Genomic DNA, 19,022 nt, shown 5'->3' on the forward strand with positions numbered 1-19,022 from the left:
GAGCAACACAAGCAACAATAACAGTAAATCAAATCCCTCTCCTCCATCTCGTGCCCCCACCCTCACAGACAGGGCTCCAATCCCGCAACGGGCGGTTAGCAGGCCTCCTGCCTCCGGCAGACTCACAGACCCAAGGCTTCAACTTCCAGACTTGCAACTTCAGCCTTTGGGCTGCAGTCCTCGGTTCACACGCCATGCCTCCTTTCACCAATGTGGCTGCCTTGTCCCCCGCTGCCAAGGACCCATGCTCTGAAAACTCAACATGATCAGGATCAAGGAACAGGACTAACTTTATTCACCGCAGGTATTGGGAATTTGCTGTGGAGCGTTGGTGCGACATGCAACAAAAAACAACATTCAACAATTATAAAGAATAAAGAATTCTATAAAAATAAAGTTAGGGGATAAAGTATGGATATGGAGTAAAATGTGCATAAATGCATAAATTCCTGTGTGCATTTACAATGTAAACAGCTTTATTAAAAGTGATTTAAAGTGTTTACGATACAGTGCATGACTAAAGTAATAGATAGAGGGGGTGGGGGTCAGTTAGAGTGGTTGATCAGATTATCTGCCTGGGGGTGGGGGAAGAAGCTTTTAGTATGGTGTGATCTTTTGTTTTAATAACCCTATAGCACTCTGCAGAAGGGAGATTTTGGAGTGGGCAGTTTGCTGGGTGGGTAGTGCACACAATGGCTTTTCTTGTGCGCTTTGTTGTCGATAAGACAAAGAAGCACACTTAGGCCATTTGGCTTATCAAGTCTGCTCTGGTAACTCATCGTGGTTGATTTATTATCCCTCTTAACTCCATCCACCTGCCTTCTCCCCATTACTTTTGATACCCTTACTAATCAAGAACCTATCATCCTTTGCTTTAAATATATCCACTGACCTGTCTCCACAGCTTCACTACCCCCTTGCTAAAGAAAATCCTAATCTCTCTTATAAAGGGACATCTGGATATATTCCAAGGCTGTCTTCTGTTCCTAAACTGCCTCAATATTGGAAACATCCTCTGCATGCCCACTCTATCTCGGCCTTTCAATATTTGATAGGTTTCAATGAGATCCCCCCCCAACTCTTCTAAATTCCAGCAAGTGCAGGCTCAGAGCCACCAACCTCTGCTCACATGTTAACCCTGTCATTCCCAGAATCGTTCTTGTGAATCTCCTCAGGAATCTCTCCAATGCCAGCACTTCTTTTTGTAAATAAGGGGCTCAAAACTGCTCAAAATATTCCAAGTGAAGTCTGACCTGTGCCATAAGGCCTCAGAATCACATCTTTGCTCTTATATTCTAGTCTTCTCAAGATGAATGCTGGCAGTTGCATTTGCCTTCCTCGCCACCGACTCAACCTGCAAACTAAACTTGAGGGAATCCTGCACACAGACTCCCAATCACAAACAAGACAAAATCTGCAGATGCTGGAAATCCAAGCAACATATGCAAAATGCTGGAGAAACTCACCGGGCTGGGGAGCGTGCCTTATGAGAAGAGGTTGAGTGAACTCGGCCTTTTCTCCTTGGAGCGACGGAGGATGAGAGGTGACTTGATAGAGGTGTACAAGATGAAGAGAGGCATTGATCGTGTGGAGAGTCAAAGGCTTTTTCCCAGGGCTGAAATGGCTAGCACGAGAGGGCACAGTTTTAAGGTTCCTGGAACTAGGTACAGAGGAGATATCAGGGGTAAGTTTTTTTACTCAGAGAGTGGTGAGTGTGTGGAATGGGCTGCCAGTGATGGTGGTGGAAGCAGATATGATAGGGTCTTTTAAGAGACTCCTGGATGGCTACATGGAGCTTAGAATAATAGAGGGCTATGGGTAAAGCCTAGGTAGGGACATGTTTGGCACTGCTTTGTGTTGTGCTGTATCGTGCTGTAGGTTTTCTATGTTCTATGTTCGACACAGCATTGTGGGCCAAAGGGCCTGTATCGTGCTGTAGGTTTTCTATGTTTCTATCTATGGAAAAGAGTAAACAGTTGACGTTTTAGGATAAAACCCTTCATCAGGACATTCGGGTTTCGACTCAAATCATCAACGATTCCTTTCCTCCTCCTGATACTGCTCGGCCTGTTGAGCTCCCCCAGTGCATTGTTTATTGCTTCCTGTCACACATTTCCCTTAGTGTTCTCCCCAACAATTAGGATCTCCTTGAGACCTGCCCTCTGAGCACACCTTTGATTGTTTGTCCTGATGCCCCATTTCTGTCTTGATGTTTAACTTAAATGATGAAAGGCCTAGGTAGAGCAGATGTGGAGAGGATGTTTCCAATAGAGAAGGAGACGGACTAGAGGCACAGTCTCACATTAGAATGACGTCTATTTAGAACAGATACAAGAAGGAATTTCTTTAACCAGAGGGTGGTGAGTCTGTGGAATTCCTTGCCACAGTCGGCCATGGAGGCCAAGTCATTGGGTGTACTTAAAGCGGAGGTTGATAGGTTTGTAATAAGGAAGGGTGTCAAAGGTTACAGGAAGAAGGCAGAAGAATGAGGTTGAGAGGAAAGATAAATTAGCTATGATTGAATGCTGGAGCAGACCCAAAGGGCTGAATGGTCTAATTCTGCTACTATGTCTTATGGCCTTATATCAGGTGCTATATAAATACTGCTACGCACAAGAAATTCTGCAAATGCTGGAACTCTGGAGAAATGCAAAATGCAGGAGGAACTCAGCACGTATGGAAATGAATAAACAGTCGACGATTCGGGCTGAGACCCTTCTTCAGGACTCTAGTACGTCGATATAAATTCTGTTGTTGCTTTGGCTCACCCAGTGTAAAAAAAAGCCCACCCTTCTAACCAACCTTGCTGAGCGGAGCTGCAAAAGATTTCTAGGTGCGAGAGAGAGCAGTGGAGGCTTTACCCAGAGCCGAGGACGGAAGAGGGGGGAAAGTTTTACACAAGTTTATTTGCAAACTTAATTACAACATCGCCAGGTTTTAGGCCTTAAGCTTGGTGAAATCGGGGCTTCAAATAAACACACAATTTGGTGCAGTAATAAGTAGCTTCTGTTATTCCCAGCTCCAATTCCGTCAAAGAATTATAACAGTACAGGAGAGGGCTTGTCCTGTAATTGCTGCAATGTGCTTCCTCCCATCAGGGGCTGTTCTGGTATTTAATCCACAATAGCAAGAGCCCTGCGTAATCACGTGGACCATTTCCAAGGCTTTACTGGGGAGGGGATGGGATTTTCACAAGTGGAACACAGGTTAGCAGGTCTGCAGCTCTTTCTGCTCTCCACCCTCGGAACCCACTCCCCAAGTTACTCATTCCTCCGCTGTCAGTTGGTACTCTACCCCAGACCCCTCAGTGGGGCATGGCCCCCGAGTGCTTGCCTTCACCTCTGGCTTCTGCAGATAAATACCCTCATCCATCCAGAATCTGAATCAGCCTCAGATCAGAGCGGTTTTGGAGATTTGGTCGAAGGAGAAGGGTATGAACCCACAATTCTGTCTCACAGGTGCGTGAGCTAATCACAGAGCCAGTGCTGGCTGTCACAGCCTCGGACACTGCCGCGGAGTCGGGCCGCTCCTACAGGCGGGCAGCTGAAAGAAGATGGCAATCATGCACATGAGAATGAAATTAGGGGTTCTGTGTAATTGTGTTTAGCTCTCTTCCTTTTTTTTATCAGTTTGTCGAGTCTCGATCGAAGCACGGTGATGACAACGCTCCCTGTATACCTTGGTCCACGTTTTGGGAACAAAGATTAGTGATTTAGATAGATGCTGTTAAAGGAGCGATATAAATTTAGTTCTAGGTTACTGCTTTTGAGCCACAATGATGGCGTTAGATTTTAGTTAGTTTGAGAGTTTTAGTTAGCACCCTGTTGGCCAATGTTTAATACTTTCCTTTGTTCTGTGCAGTTCTTACTAAAACTCAGCGAACTGTTCAGTCCGCGTCTGTGTCTCTCCCTCTGCACTTGGACGATCACTCAATTCCTGTCAAAATCAGAATCAGAATCAGGTTTATTATCTTCTTCTTCGTTTTAGCCCCTCATCTGTACGGGGGCAGAGACAGCAGCTCGCCAGAGTCCTCTGTCCTGGGCTGACGGTTGATTGGCCCGGTGGGTTCCACTTTCACCACATGACATATACGTCTTCAAGCGAAGATCCTTCCTCTCCCAGGGATGAGGACTTTGGAGCTTCTGTTGGCATTTCTGTAGCTCTGGGTTTTTACTGGCCTCTTCCGTTCGGGGCTTGGGACCGTCCATGTTTGCAGTAAGGTTTTTTATCACTGGCGTTTATTGAGTTAGAGATTCCTTCCAGCCCGCACTGTCCAATTACACCCCGTGACCAACGAACCCATCAGCCTGTACGCCTTTGGACTGTGGGAGGAAACCAGAGCACCGGGAGGAAATCAACGTGGCCGCAGAGAGGATGTACAAACTCTTTACAGACAGCGGCGGATAAAACCCAGGTCACTGGTGCCGCAATAGCATTTCGCTAACCGCTACATGACAGTGCCACTCTGTCATGAAAGTTGTTTTGTGGCAACAGTACATGCAAGGCATTAAAAATGACTGTAAGTTGCAAAATATAAAAATATAAATAGGGCGAAGGAGGAATAGTGAGGTAGTGTTCCTGGGTTCATGGGCACTACCTCGCAGCCAGACCCTGGTACTCTGTGTCCTTCTTCACCTGGCCTCTCTCTTGGACAAACAGTAAAACCACTGGGCTTGTATTGCAGGTCGCTGCGAACTAGTAACAATGCAGACTTTGTGCAGACAACATGCACCTTCTAAGATTTCCTGGGTTTTCACTTGCAAATCACACTACATAACCACACGGGAAAAGTCTGTGCGAAGCAAGCCAAGAATATCAGGCTTCTTTGGAGAATATTTCTTCTGCCAAAAGGAATATTGTTAATAACCACAGCAAAAAAAATTGTTCTAGTCTATCTCCAATCACAGGTACACTTCAGAATCCAAACACATATTTTTTAATTGAAGTATAACTATTTTGCTCTTTTCTGTGAAGAAGCAGAGACTTTTTCTTCGGGATATATGTGTAGTTATTTTAGACAAACTTTGTATTTTTCATTTTCACATTCCTGCATGTGAGAAAACATTAAAAATACTCATTAAAACAGCCACAAAGTAGCCTTGAGAGGAAATAACACTATTTGCAATTGGGGAGTGGAGGGGAGAGGGTAGGAGCCAGTAATAATATTAAATGATGCTGCCTGAAGAATTTACCCCTTAATAGAACAGGCCAAGTGAGACTACGTTCAGATTCAGATTTCGTTTATTTATTTATTTGTTTATCTAGCGGAGCAAACCCTTCTGGCCCTTTGAGCCATGCTGTGCCAGCACCCCCGACAAACCCAGTTTAACCCTAGCCTAATCACAAGACAATTTACGACAACCAATTAACCTACCTGGTACGTCTTTGAACGGTGGGAGGAAACTGGAGCACCTGAGGAAACCTTACACATTCCACGAGGAAGACATACAGAGACTCTTCACAGAACAGCGCCGGAAATGAACTCTGGAATGCCCTGGGGTGTAATAGTGTCACAATAACCTCCACACTCCTCTAAAAGAGGACCACAACCTTGTTGTAGGGTTTGGAGGCTCACATGCCTCAATGATCTGGAGAGTGATGTTGGCTAGAGACAGGGCCTTGTGCTTGGGCTCAGGGCAGGGTCATCCATGCCAAACAGGTCAAAGGGTAGAGGCCAGCCTAAGAGCGGTCCCCAGTCCTCCACGTTCAGGGTTCAGCTCAGGGCGAACAATCCTGAATAGTCAAACAAAATTGTGATGGAGACAGCAATGAGGAATCCTTCCGCATCTGAGTGTGACTCTGTGGACAGACAGAGATGGAGGGCCTTCACTGCTGCCCTAACCTCCAGTGGCATAACGGTCAGTAAGTAATTATCCGCCACGTGACTCTGGCACCTTACTTATCACATCATTTGTCACATGTTCATAGTGACGATTCAGAAATCCGGAGGCTGATTCCAGAGTCTGCAAGTCTCTGTGAATCCGCTGGGCTGGGGAAGTGGAAGCCCAGTGTCTGCAGGCCAGATTCACTGGAGGCTGGAATATGCCCGCCCTGGTGTTAGAGAGCTGTGGGAGGGGAGGACGAGGCTTGACTTGCTGCTGTTCTTCTGATGCTTGCGAGTTATACCTACCTTGAGATATGGCGCGGAACAGTCCCTTCCAGCCCGACGAGTCGCACCCCCCAGCGACGCTCAACTCAACTCCAGACTAATCAGGATGATCTACAAGGACCGAATGACCCACCCAGTATGCCTCGGGACTGTGGGGGGAGCCGGAGCACCCCGAGGAATGTCCTCCTTGTGGAACGGCAATGGAATTGGATTCCAAACTCAGGAATGCCCTGAGCTGAAATAGCGCTAACCACTACTCTACCCTGGCACTGTTGCGTTCTGTGTTGTTCTGCCAGGCATTGTGGGCATGCTATGCTGGTACCAGAATGTGTGGCGACACTGGGGTGGGTTGGTAGTTGATGCAAATGGCGCATTTCACAGTATGATTCAAAGATAAATAAACACATACGATAAATATGTCATATATTGTGGTGAACTATGTGCCTGTCGGGACACGCCCCTGCTGACTGCTCCTGTGGCTCCTCCCACAGGCCCCCTGTATAAAGGAGACCTGCGGCCTGAAGATCGGCCTCAGTCTCCAGGACCTTGTATGATAGACACTCACTCCTGGTTCCTTCTTCCAGTCAATAAAAGCCGATATCTCGCCTACGTCTCAGTGTGAGTTATTGATGGTGCATCATATATTGAATCCTTAATCTTGAAACATACTGTAGAACATGTCGTTCTGTGCTAACAGAAGATTGAAAAGTTGTGGGCGCGCTTTGTCGATGCTGGAAGCATGCTGACACTTGCATCTATACTGGACACAAAAGACACATTTCAATGGATGTTTCAATATACGTATGAGAAATGAAGCCAATATTTAATCTTCAAATGTACCATCTTCTCACTGTTACCGTAAAGGGGGAGGTACAGGAGCCTGAAGGCACATATTCAACATTTCAGAAACAGCTTCTTCCCCTTTGCCATCAGACCTCTGAATGGACAATGAGCACTACCTCAGTATTTTTTCCTCTTTTCTTGCACTACTTATTTAATTTAATGTGTATAATTTATAGTTATTATTATTATGTATTGTTGTGACTAAACATATGGTGCTGAACCTGATTCTGATTCTGATATAATAACTTGGCCTCTACAGCCACGTGTGGCTGTATATTCTACAGAATGAGACATTAGGCAAACGAAGACAAACTGTGAAAATAAAGTGAAACAAGTAATCATAAATACAAGCTAATGTGTGTGATTTGCCAGTGCTTCATGAAACAACACAAGGCAGGGGATCTGCAATCCGCCGTGACGCGTTAAAGAGAAGGTGTTCTGAATCCCTTCGGACCAGGCTGGGCCACGGGCCAGGTGTCACTCAGGAAGGAGCAATCGACGTGAGTGGTGCAGCCACCCAGGGGATGTAATCGGAACGCTGCCTGCTCCCAGACCAAGGCTCTGGTACCGGGCAAGAGGTGATGTCAGAAGCAGAGGCATAGGATTCCTTCTCGATGCAAAAGCCAAATTCCAGCCACAGCCAGATTTCCTCTACCCCTGCGCTTCGTCCAACATTACCGAGACTTTCATGACATGTGACAGCTAATTTTTCATGGCATTTATACCCTGAATATGTATGCAATAAGCTCGAACTTGAACTTGAATGTTCAGCAGCAATAACTCACTCGCCACTGAGGGCCCGCTGACTGCAATTTGACTGCAATTCCGAGCCCAGTTGTAGACTCAGCCAGCTCCCCTCCCCCTCCCCACCGCTGAGGACATCTTCAAGAGGCACAAGACAGCCTGCCTCTCCCAGGGCCCTGACCACCTTCTGCTCACGACCATTGGGAGGGAGGTGCAGGGGCCTGAAGACCCCGCTCAGTGATTCAGAAACAGCCCCCTCCCCTCCGCCATCGGAGCTCTGAACAGTCCGTGAACCCATGAACACTACCTCGTTTTTCAAATTTTTCTGCATTATTTATTTATTTTGTAATTTGTAGTAATTTTATATCTTTGCACTGCACTGCTGCCGCAGAATAACAAATTTCACATCGTATGTCAAAGTCAAAGTAAAATTTATTATCAAATTACATACACGTTTCCATATACTACCTCGAGATTCATTTCCTTGGAGCCATTTGCAGGAAAATAAAGAAATACAATAGAATTTACAAAAAAGTACATATCAAGTGCAGACCACACGTGGAGGATTGTGCTCAGTTCTGGTCGCCTCATTATAGAAGGGTGTTGAAGCTTGAGAGAGGGTGCAGAGGAGGTTTACCTAGGTGCTGCCTGGATTAGAGAGCACGTCTTATCAGGATAGGCTGAGCAAGCTGGGGCTTTTCTCTCTGGAGTGGAGGAGGATAGCAGGTGATGATCAAAGTGTACAAGTTGATAAGAGGCACAGATCATCTAGATAGGCAAAGGCGTTTTCCCCAGGATGAAAATGGTGAGCATGAGAGGCCATTGTTTTGAATAGAGGAAAAGATAGGGGGGTGCCAGAGGTTCTGTGTTTTACACAGAACACCCTGCCAGGACTGGTGGTAGAGGCAGGTGTTAGGGACTCTTAGAGAGGCACACTGATGATAGGAATATGGTGTAGCTATGTCGGAGGTAAGGGCCTGATTGATCTTAGAGAAGAGAAAAGGCCATTCAGCCCATAATGTTATGCTGAACCAGCTAAAAGCACATCAAAAGCACCCAAACACTAATCCCTCCTACCTACACAATATCCATATCCCTCCATCTTGAGTGGTGGTGGAGGCAGATACGATAGGGTCTTTTCAGAGACTCCTGGATGGCTACATGGAGCTTAGAAAAATAGAGGGTTATGGGTAAAGCCTCCAACACCGTCTCTGGCAGCCCATTCCATGCACTCGCCACTCTGTGTAAAAAACTTACCCCTGACATCTCCTCCGTACCTACTTCCAAGCACCTTAAAACTGTGCCCTCTTGTGCTAGCCATTTCAGCCCTGGGAAAAAGCCTCTGACTATCCACACGATCAATGCCTACTGTCATCTTATACACCTCTTATCCTCCGTCGCTCCAAAGTGAAAAGGCTAAGTTCATTTAACCTATTCTCATAAGGCATGCTCCCCAATCCAGGCAACATCCTTGTAAATCTCCTCTGCACCCTTTCTATGGCTTCCACATCTTTCCTGTAGTGAGGCGACCAGAACTAAGCACAGTACTCCAAGTGGGGTCTGACCAGGTTCCTATACAGCTGGAACATTACCTTTTGGCTCTTGAACTCAATTCCACAATTGATGAAGGCCAATACACCATACACATTCTTAACCACAGAGTCAACCTGCGCAGCAGCTTTGAGTGTCCTATGGGCTCAGACCCCAAGATCCTCCACACTGCCAAAAGTTTTACTATGTTCTGCCATCATATTTGACCTACCAAAATGAACCACTTCACACTTATCTGGGTTGAACTCCATCTGCCACTTCTCAGCCCAGTTTTGCATCCTATTGAATTCCTGCTGTAACCTCTGACAGCCCTCCACACTATCCACAACACCCCTTTTGTGTCAGCAGCTAATTTACTAACCCATCCCTCCACTTCCTCATCCAGGTCATTTATAAACATCACGAAGAGAAGGGGTCCCAGAACTGATCCCTGAGGCAGACCACTGGTCACCGACCTCCATGCAGAATATCACCCATCGACAACCACCCTTTGCCTTCTGTGAGCAAGCCAATTCTAGATCCACAAAGCAATGTCCCCTTGGATCCTCTCAGGATCTTTTCCATCAACCTACCAACCACTGAAGTAAGATTCACTGGTCTATAGCTTCCTGGGCTATCTCTACTCCTTTTCTTGAATAAGGAAACAACATCCACAACCCTCCAAATCCTCTGGAACCTCTCCCATCTCCATTGATGATGCAAAGATCATCACCAGAGGCTCAGCAATCTCCTCCCTCACCTCCCTCAGTAGCCTGTGATACATCTCATCTGGTCTCAGTGACTTATCCAACTTGATGCTTTCCAAAAGCTCCAGCACATCTTCTTTCTTAATGTCTATATGCTCAAGCTTTTCAATCCACTGTAAGTCATCCCTACAATCATCAAAATCCTTTTCCATAGTGAATACTGAAGCAAAGTACTCATTAAATACCTCTGCTGTCTCTTCTGGTTCCATACACACTTTTCCACTGTTACATTTGATTGGTCCTATTCTCTAATGTCTTATCCTCTTGGGCTTCACATACTTGTAGAATGCCTTGGTGTTTTCCTTAATCCTGCCCGCCAAGGCCTTCTCATGGCCCCTTCTGGTTCTCCTAATTTCATTCTTAAGCTCCCTCCTGCTAGCCTTATAATCCTCTACACCTCAATCATTATCTAGCTTTTTGACCCTTTCACAAGCTTACCTTTTCTTTTTGGCTAGATTTTCAACAGCCTTTGTACACCACGGTTCCTGTACCCTACCATCCTTTCCCTGTCTCATTGGAACTTACTTATGCAGAACATCACGCAAATATCCCCTGACACTTGCCACATTTCTTCCATATATTTCCCTGAGAACATCTGTTCCCAATTTATGCTTCCAAGTTCCTGCCTGATAGCCTCATATTTCCCCTTACTCCAATTAAATGCTTTCATAACCTGCCTGTTCCTATTCCCCTCCAATGCTATGGTAAAGGAGATAGAATTGTGATCACTCTCTCTGAAATGCTCTCCCACTGAGAGACCTGACACCTGACCAGGTTCATTTCCCAAAACCAGATCAAGTACAGTCTCTCCTCTTGTAGGCTTATCTACATATTGTGTCAAGAAACCTTCCTGAACACACCTGACAAACTCCACCACATCTAATGCCTTGCTCCAGGGAGATGCCAATCAATATTTGGGAAATCAAAATGTCCCACCACGACAATCCTGTTATTATTACACCTTTCCAGAATCTGTCTCCCTATCTGCTCCTTGATGTCCCTGTTACTATTGGGTGGTCTATAAAAAACACCCAGTAGAGTTATTGATCCCTTCCTGTTCCTAACTTCCACCCACAGAGACTCCATAAACAATCCCTCCATGTCTTCCTCCTTTTCTACAGCTGTAACATTATCTCTGATCAGCAGTGCCATGCCCCCATCTCTTTTGCCTCCCTCCCTGTCCTTTCTGAAACATCTAAAGCCTGGCACTCTAAGTTGCCATTCCTGCCCCTGAACGATCCAAGTCTCTGTAATGGCCACAACATCTTAGCTCCAAATACTGATCCACTCTCTAAGCTCGTCCGCTTTGTTCATGATACTCCTTGCATTAAAATAGACACATCTCAAACCATCTGTCTGAGCACATCCCTTCTCTATCACCTGCCTATCCTCCCTCTCACACTGTCTCCAAGCTTTCTCTGTTTGTGAGCCAACCGCCTCTTCCTCCATCTCTTCAGTTCGGTTCCCAGCCCCCCCCAGCAATTCTAGTCTAAACTCTCCCCAATAGCCTTAGCAAACCTCCCTGCCAGCATATTCTATGTTCTGAGTACAATATTCTATGTTCAGTATTGCATAACACAAGAGATTTTGCAGATGATGGAAATCCAGAGCAACGTACACAAAATGCTGGAGGAGCTCAGCAGGTCAGGCAGCATCTCTGGAGAGGAATACACATCAGGACTGGAAAAAAGGGACAGAAGCCAGAATAATCACTCCAAAAATGCAAGAGTTGTCTGCAGATGAAGAAATCTTGAAACACATACAAAGTTATCGCTGGTCACCTGATTGCTTCTACTCTTCCTCCACCTTTTTATTCCGGCTTCTGTCCCTTCTTTTCCAGTCCTGATGAAGGATCTTGACCTGAAATGTGTCTGTTGGCATGCTTTGCATGTGTGTACTTGTAATCTTCCAGATGCACATGACTTTCTATCTGTTCATCGCTGATGGTGTGTGTATGTGTTTTTATACCGTATATGAATATAAGTTTTTGAGTATGTAGTGTGTATGAGTGAGTGTAGGTGTACTAGTGTGTTTATGTATGTGATTTTGTGAGCGTGTAGGTCTCTGTATGTGTCTATGATGCTGTGTGTGTGTAAGGAATGGCAGAGATACTTCAGAGAAGCCGCACACCCAATGTACACTGCCATCACCTCTCAACATCTTGAGAAACAAACTGATTATTTTTCTTTCTCAATTATTCCAACCAAATTCCAACTTGGCCTTGAATCGGTGGGCTCCGGCCAATGGCTTACTCAACTGAACCCGGCTCAGGGCTGCAATCGTCAGCAAACTCCTGGAAACCCAAAATAAAAGCAGGAAATGATGGAATTCTCAGTAGGCCAAGTTGTATCTGAAAAGAGAGAACATGCTAACGTTTCACAACAATGCTCCCACGCACACTTCCGTACTTTGTGCCTCCACTTACCAGTCATCATGTGGTGTCAGAGGCAATTTCTCCCTCTCATCCAGACATAGATCCAATTGGCCCTGTCACCTGCTGCTGATGTTTATTCATTCGGTGCCTTGTTGTATGACGTGGATGATTGTGATCTTTTCCTGACCATGATTGTTCTTGGCAAGTTTTTCTACAGAAGTGGTTTACCATTGCCACTTTCTGGGCAGTGTCTTTACAAGATGGGTGACTCCACCCATTATCAATACACTTCAGAGATTGTCAGTGTCAGGAACTGTGATCTGCACCAATTGCTCGTACAACCATCCACCACCTGCTCCCACAGCTTCACATGACCCTGCTTGGGGGCTAAGTAGGTGCTACACTTTGCTCAAGGGTGAACCGCAGGCTTGCGGAAGGAAGGAGCACCTTACACCTCCTTTGGTAGAGATGTATCTCCCTCCACCATCCAGAGTGGTGATGTAAAGAAGTAAAGAAAGTAATTGCCCCGTATCGTACCGCAAAGCACTCCAGCGAGTGGCGAAAACTGCCCAGCGGATTATCAGCACCCAATTGCCCACCATTGAGAACATCTACCATAAACGCTGCCTGGGCAGGGCGAAAAGCATTATCAAGGATGCATCTCACCCTAACCATGGACTTTTTAACTCTCCTCCCATCCGGTAGGCGCTACAGAAGCCTCCGCTCAGCAGGCACAGGAAGAGCTTCTTCCCTGAGGCTGTGACCCTGCTGAACCTCACATCACAGCGCTAAGCAGTATTGCACCCATATTGTACTGTCTCAGTACTTTTATATCTGTGTGCTGTAGCACTTACTTTTTATTCACAGTTATTTTGTAAATAACACTATTCTTTGCATTTCTGGTTAGATGCTAGTTGTATCTCATTTGGCTTTGTATCTGTTCTCGGCACAATGACAATAAAGCTGAATCTGATCTAATCTGAAAAGCTATGCACATGAAAGATTAATTCAGATTAGGTTCTGGAGGGAAAATGTTCCTTGGACTAAGAGCTTCATGTTTTGCAAAATGGCGTGCCATCTACGTGAAAGAAGAGGTGGACAGACAGTTACAGTTATTGTCGTGCATCCTTCTCCGAGGATTATCACCTTGTCGTGGTGGAGAGGCTTGTGAGTTCGAGATCCTGTGAGTGATGCTGCTCGGAATCTAGCCACCTGGCATTTAGTTGCTGGTGGGTTCACCCATGACAGTAAGGTCCATACAGATTATTTCATCACATCAGTGCATGGAGGTAGTGTGGGGGGAAAGAAGTAAAAGCTATGTTCATGGAAGATTAATTCAAGTGAAAGACAGTAGCAGAAGCAGATCCACACAACAATCTTTTTGACCTCCCCCCCACCAAACCCACCATCAGGCAAGAGGTACCGTAGCATGAGGACAAAGACTGTTAGATGAGAAGCAGTCCTTGAGACTGCTGAACTCCCTGCCACTACCCAGGCAAAGAGTGATTAAGCCAAGACCTCACTGGTGGAGCTGGCAGGAGATGATGACATATCACAATGGCAGTGAAGGGTCCCCAGTTGTCCTGCATTCCATGCCACTGGACCCTGACCCCAGTCTGTGTGTTGGCTGCCCGTACATCAGACTCCCCACGGAAAGCAAAGTCACACACAGGCACTCTCCATTGCACACTATCATCCCGAATTAAGTCCTGTGGCGATCATCAAATGGCGTAGGGGCAGGATTGTGAGGTCTGGAAGCCTCTAGTCCAGGAGATGTGGATTCTGGATCGGCCTACAGCAACCTGGAGACCTACCAACAGACAACACCTTGGGAGAACATCAAATGCAACTCGAGTGATCGCAATACTGTGTATACACCAGGGCACTTTGAAAAACCTTACACAGTGAAGCTGGCCAAGAACACTGTACACATAATACACCATTAAGTACAGTGACTATGCACAACAACAGAATGATTACTCTCAACTTCAAGTTTATTGTCACTGAACCACATGCACATGTATATCAGCAAATGCTACTTGCTGATATACACGTTACAAGGCCCACAGCACAGTACATAAACTCACCCACAACACATACAACAATACCATAAATGAATTAACAAATAATAAAGTGCATTAATGACACAAGTTAAAAAGTGGACAGTAGTTCAATCTGCCCAATGCTCATTTTTTCAGATATCTCCAAATTAGACACTTTATTACTCCTTTAATTCCTAACTTCCCTGAAATGCATGAGAAAAATGTTATGTACTTATTTCTTTCTATTAATCCACTAGGTAAAAGTTTAATATAATTTATTCATGATAAATTAGCAGCCTTACGACGTGCCCCTGTGGATAAAATTAAAATGGCATGGGAGCATGATTTAAATATCTCCTTATCTGATGAGACTTGGGACTCAATTCTCAAATCGGTTAATTCAACCTCTCTTTGTGCTCGCCATTGCCTTTTACAGTTTAAGATTGTTCATAGAGCCCATATGTCTAAATCTAAGTTATCTTGATTTTACCCTAACATTAGTCGGCTTTGTGATAAATGCAAAAGGGGCGAGGCCTCTCTCATTCATATGTACTGGTTTTGTCCTAGCTGAGAGAAATTTTGGAAAGATGTCTTCATAACATTATCATATATTCTGAATCACCACCTAGAACCAAACCCTTTAACTGCTTTGTTTGGTTTCTGGGGCGTGACAGATTTACGTCTGAGTTCGACTAAGTGTCGAATATTATCTTTTGCTTCTCTCCTGGCTAGACGTTTAATCCTCCTTAGATGGAGAGATGTTGCCCCGCCCACGCATGCTCAATGGCTTAATGATATTATGGCCTGCTTGGACCTTGAAAAAATTCATTATTCAGTTCTTAATTCAGATTTAAAGTTCCATAAGGTCTGGGGACCTTTTATTGAGTACTTTCATAACCTTCCTCCTAACTAAGGTTTTTTTTCGGTCCCTTGCTTTCAGCTCTTTTTTTTGGTAGTAGGCATTAATATCTTCTGTTGCTAAGTGTATTTACAGTTTTGGGGGTTTGATTGTCCTGATTTATATTCTCTATATTGTGTTGTGGTTGGTCTGGAGTTTTTTTGTTGTTGTGGGGCTTGGGGAGGATACTAATTTTACTTGTCTTCAATTTGGGTGCTTTTTCAATTATCTTTCTTTGTATCATATTATTATTGTATGTTTATTTTTGCACTGTATCAATGTTCTTCATTTTGATCTGGGGTTGTTTTATTTGTAGCGATGTAGAAAATGTATAAAAAAACTAATAAAAAAAAGTGGACAGTATAATGAGGGGTGATCTCAGTTGAAACCTCTCAAATGGTGAAAGGACCTGATAGAGCGGAGGTGTTAAGGATATCCAAGATCAGAGGACACAACGGGTGTCCTTTCAGAATGTAGAAGAGGATTAATTTCTTTAGCTAGCAGGTGGTGAATCTGTGGAATTCATGCCACAAGCAACTGTGGAGGCCAAGTCTTTATGTATATTATGTATACCTTGTTCAAAAAAGGTAGTAGGGATAGTCTGGGTCATTATAGACCAGTGAGCCTTATGTCTGTGGTGGGAAAACCGTTGGAAAAGATTCTTAAAGATAGGATCTATGGGCATTTAGAGAATCATGGTCTGATGAGGAACAGTCAGCATGGCTTTGTGAAGGGCAGATCATGCCTAACAAGCCTGATAGAGTTCTTTGAGGAGGTGACCAGGCATATAGATGAGGGTAGTGCAGTGGATGTGATCTACATGGATTTTAGTAAGGCATTTGACAAGGTTCCACATGGTAGGCTTATTCAGAAAGTCAGAAGGCATGGGATCCAGGGAAGTTTGGCCAGGTGGATTCAGAATTGGCTTGCCTGCAGAAGGCAGAGGGTCGTGGTGGAGGGAGTACATTCAGATTGGAGGGTTGTGACTAGTGGTGTCCAACAAGGATCTGTTCTGGGACCTCTACTTTTCATAATTTTTATTAACAACCTGGATGTGGGGGTAAAAGGGTGGGTTGGTAAGTTTGCAGATGACACAAAGATTGGTGGTGTTGTAGATAGTGTAGAGGATTGTCAAAGTTTGCAGAGAGACATTGATAGGATGCAGAAGTGGGCTGAGAAGTGGCAGATGGAGTTCAACCCGGAGAAGTGTGAGGTGGTACACTTTGGAAGGACAAACTCCAAGGCACAGTACAAAGTAAATGGCAGGATACTTGGTAGTGTGGAGGAGCAGAGGGATTTGGGGTTACATGTCCACAGATCCCTGAAAGTTACCTCACAGGTAGATAGGGTAGTTAAGAAAGCTTATGGGGTGTTAGCTTTCATAAGTTGAGGGATAGAGTTTAAGAGATGTGATGTAATGATGCAGCTCTATAAAACTCTAGTTAGGCCACACTTGGAGTACTGTGTCCAGTTCTGGTCACCTCACTATAGGAAGGATGTGGAAGCATTGGAAAGGGTACAGAGGAGATTTACCAGGATGCTGCCTGGTTTAGAGAGTATGGATTATGATCAGAGATTAAGGGAGCTAGGGTTTTACTCTTTGGAGAGAAGGAGGATGAGAGGAGACATGATAGAGGTGTACAAGATATTAAGAGGAATAGACAGAGTGGACAGCCAGCGCCTCTTCCCCAGGGCACCACTGCTCAGTACAAGAGGACATGGCTTTAAGTTAAGGGGAGGGAAGTTCAAGGGGGATATTAGAGGAAGGTTTTTCACTCAGAGAGTGGTTGGTGCGTGGAATGCACTGCCTGAGTCAGTGGTGGAGGCAGATACACTAGTGAAATTTAAGAGACTACTAGACAGGTATATGGAGGAATTTAAGGTGTGGGGGGGGGGTTATATGGGAGGCAGGGTTTGAGGGTCGGCACAACATTGTGGGCCGAAGGGCCTGTAATGTGCTGTACTATTCTATGTTCTATGTAAGGCAGAGGTTGATAAATTCTTGATTGCTCAGGGTGAGAAGGGAGGACCTTGGGGCTGAGAGGAAATTGGATCAGCCATGATGAAATGGCGGAGCAGACTCAATGGGCAAATGGGCCCAATTCTGCTCCTGTATCTGATGGTCTTATAATGCTTCTGGCTCTTTACACGTGATGAGATTTGAGTGGTGGCAGGGAGCTCAGTAGTCTCACAGACTGGGGGAAGAAGCTGTTTCCTGTCCTGACAGACCTTTTCCTCATGCTCCAGTACCTCCTGCCTGACGGTCGGGGGTCAATGGGATCTGAATTCTGGTACAGTACTGTTTCTCACTGCACTACCTCAATGTACTGATGTGATGAAATAATCTGTGTAGATGGCACGCAAAACCCAATTTTTCCTGTACCTTGTGTAGGAACAAACAGAAAGGCCACATGGAACTGATGTTCAGATTAAGGGGCCACTTATTAAAACTGATGCGCACCAGGAGACCAGCCAAAACCGATTCTGAGTGTGAATTTGTTTGCAGCTTTTACATCCTCAGTTGACAAGATTATTGTGTACAGTTCTGGTCACCGAATTATAGGAAAGATATCAACAAATTAGAGAGAGAGTACAGAGGAGACTTACTAGAATGTTATCTGGGTTTCAGCACCTAAGGTACAGAAAAAGGTTGAACAAGTTAGGTCTTTATTCTTTGGAGTGTAGAAGGTTGAGGGGGGACTTGATAAAGGTATTTAAAATTATGAGGGGGATAGATCGAGTTGACATGTATAGGCTTTTTCCATTGAGTAGGGGAGATTCAAACAAGAGGACATGAGTTGAGAGTTAGGGGGCAAAATTTAGGGTTAACACGAGGGGGAACTTCTTTACTCAGAGAGTGGTAGCTGTGTGGAACGAGCTTCCAATAGAAGTGGTAGAGGCAGGTTCGATTTTGTCAGTTTAAAAAAAAAATTGGATAGGTATATGGACAGAAAGAAATGGAGGTTTATGGGTCTGGTTTCTTGAGACTGGTACATTTTGGTCCAATTAACCAGCTGCCCAAATTAGCTGAAATTTCATAGAAATAGTTAGAAAGGTATTAAAAAACACAAACTACAGTTTAACCAAGTCACAAAATATGTTCTTAAATAAAATACAGAACAAATTAAAACACGATCAATATTACTACAGTATGAAAGAGCTTTGTATTTGTTCCTAATACTTGGTTTGGTGGTTGTCTGTCATATCCAACAATGCCAGGTAACCCGTGAGGGGGAGTTTTTAATGTGGAAAAGCCATTTGCCCTTCGACAGTTCCACTTTCTTTACCTCAGGAGGCCGGGTCCAGTGCTATGAAGATCATCAGAACTGGATCTTCCTTGGATGATGTGATTGACCACGATGTCTTCTGTTGCCTCGTCGTGCCCTTTACTCTCCACAGAGCACTGGAGAACAACCTTCTTGGCCGTTGGGTCTCACCCACCCCGTCTGCCAGAGCTGGCTTTGCATGCTGGGACAGGCATGTCCCTACCTCACCAGGGCATGAGGCCCACCAGCTACCCTTAGCAGGTTTAGCCCACCCATCGAAGCAGTGTTCCAGGGTGTGCCTGCTGTCACATGCGAACAACCCTCTGGAACTACAGGTGGGAGCTGAGTGTGCACTTCTGTAATAGTTAGATTGAGTGTAAAACAAAGCAACATTCTCACTTTGTGTAAATAATGGATTGCCTTCTTACAATTTTCGACAATTGCATCCT

This window comes from Hypanus sabinus, chromosome 9 (assembly GCF_030144855.1).
Source record: "Hypanus sabinus isolate sHypSab1 chromosome 9, sHypSab1.hap1, whole genome shotgun sequence".
Classification (NCBI taxonomy): Eukaryota; Metazoa; Chordata; class Chondrichthyes; order Myliobatiformes; family Dasyatidae; genus Hypanus; species Hypanus sabinus.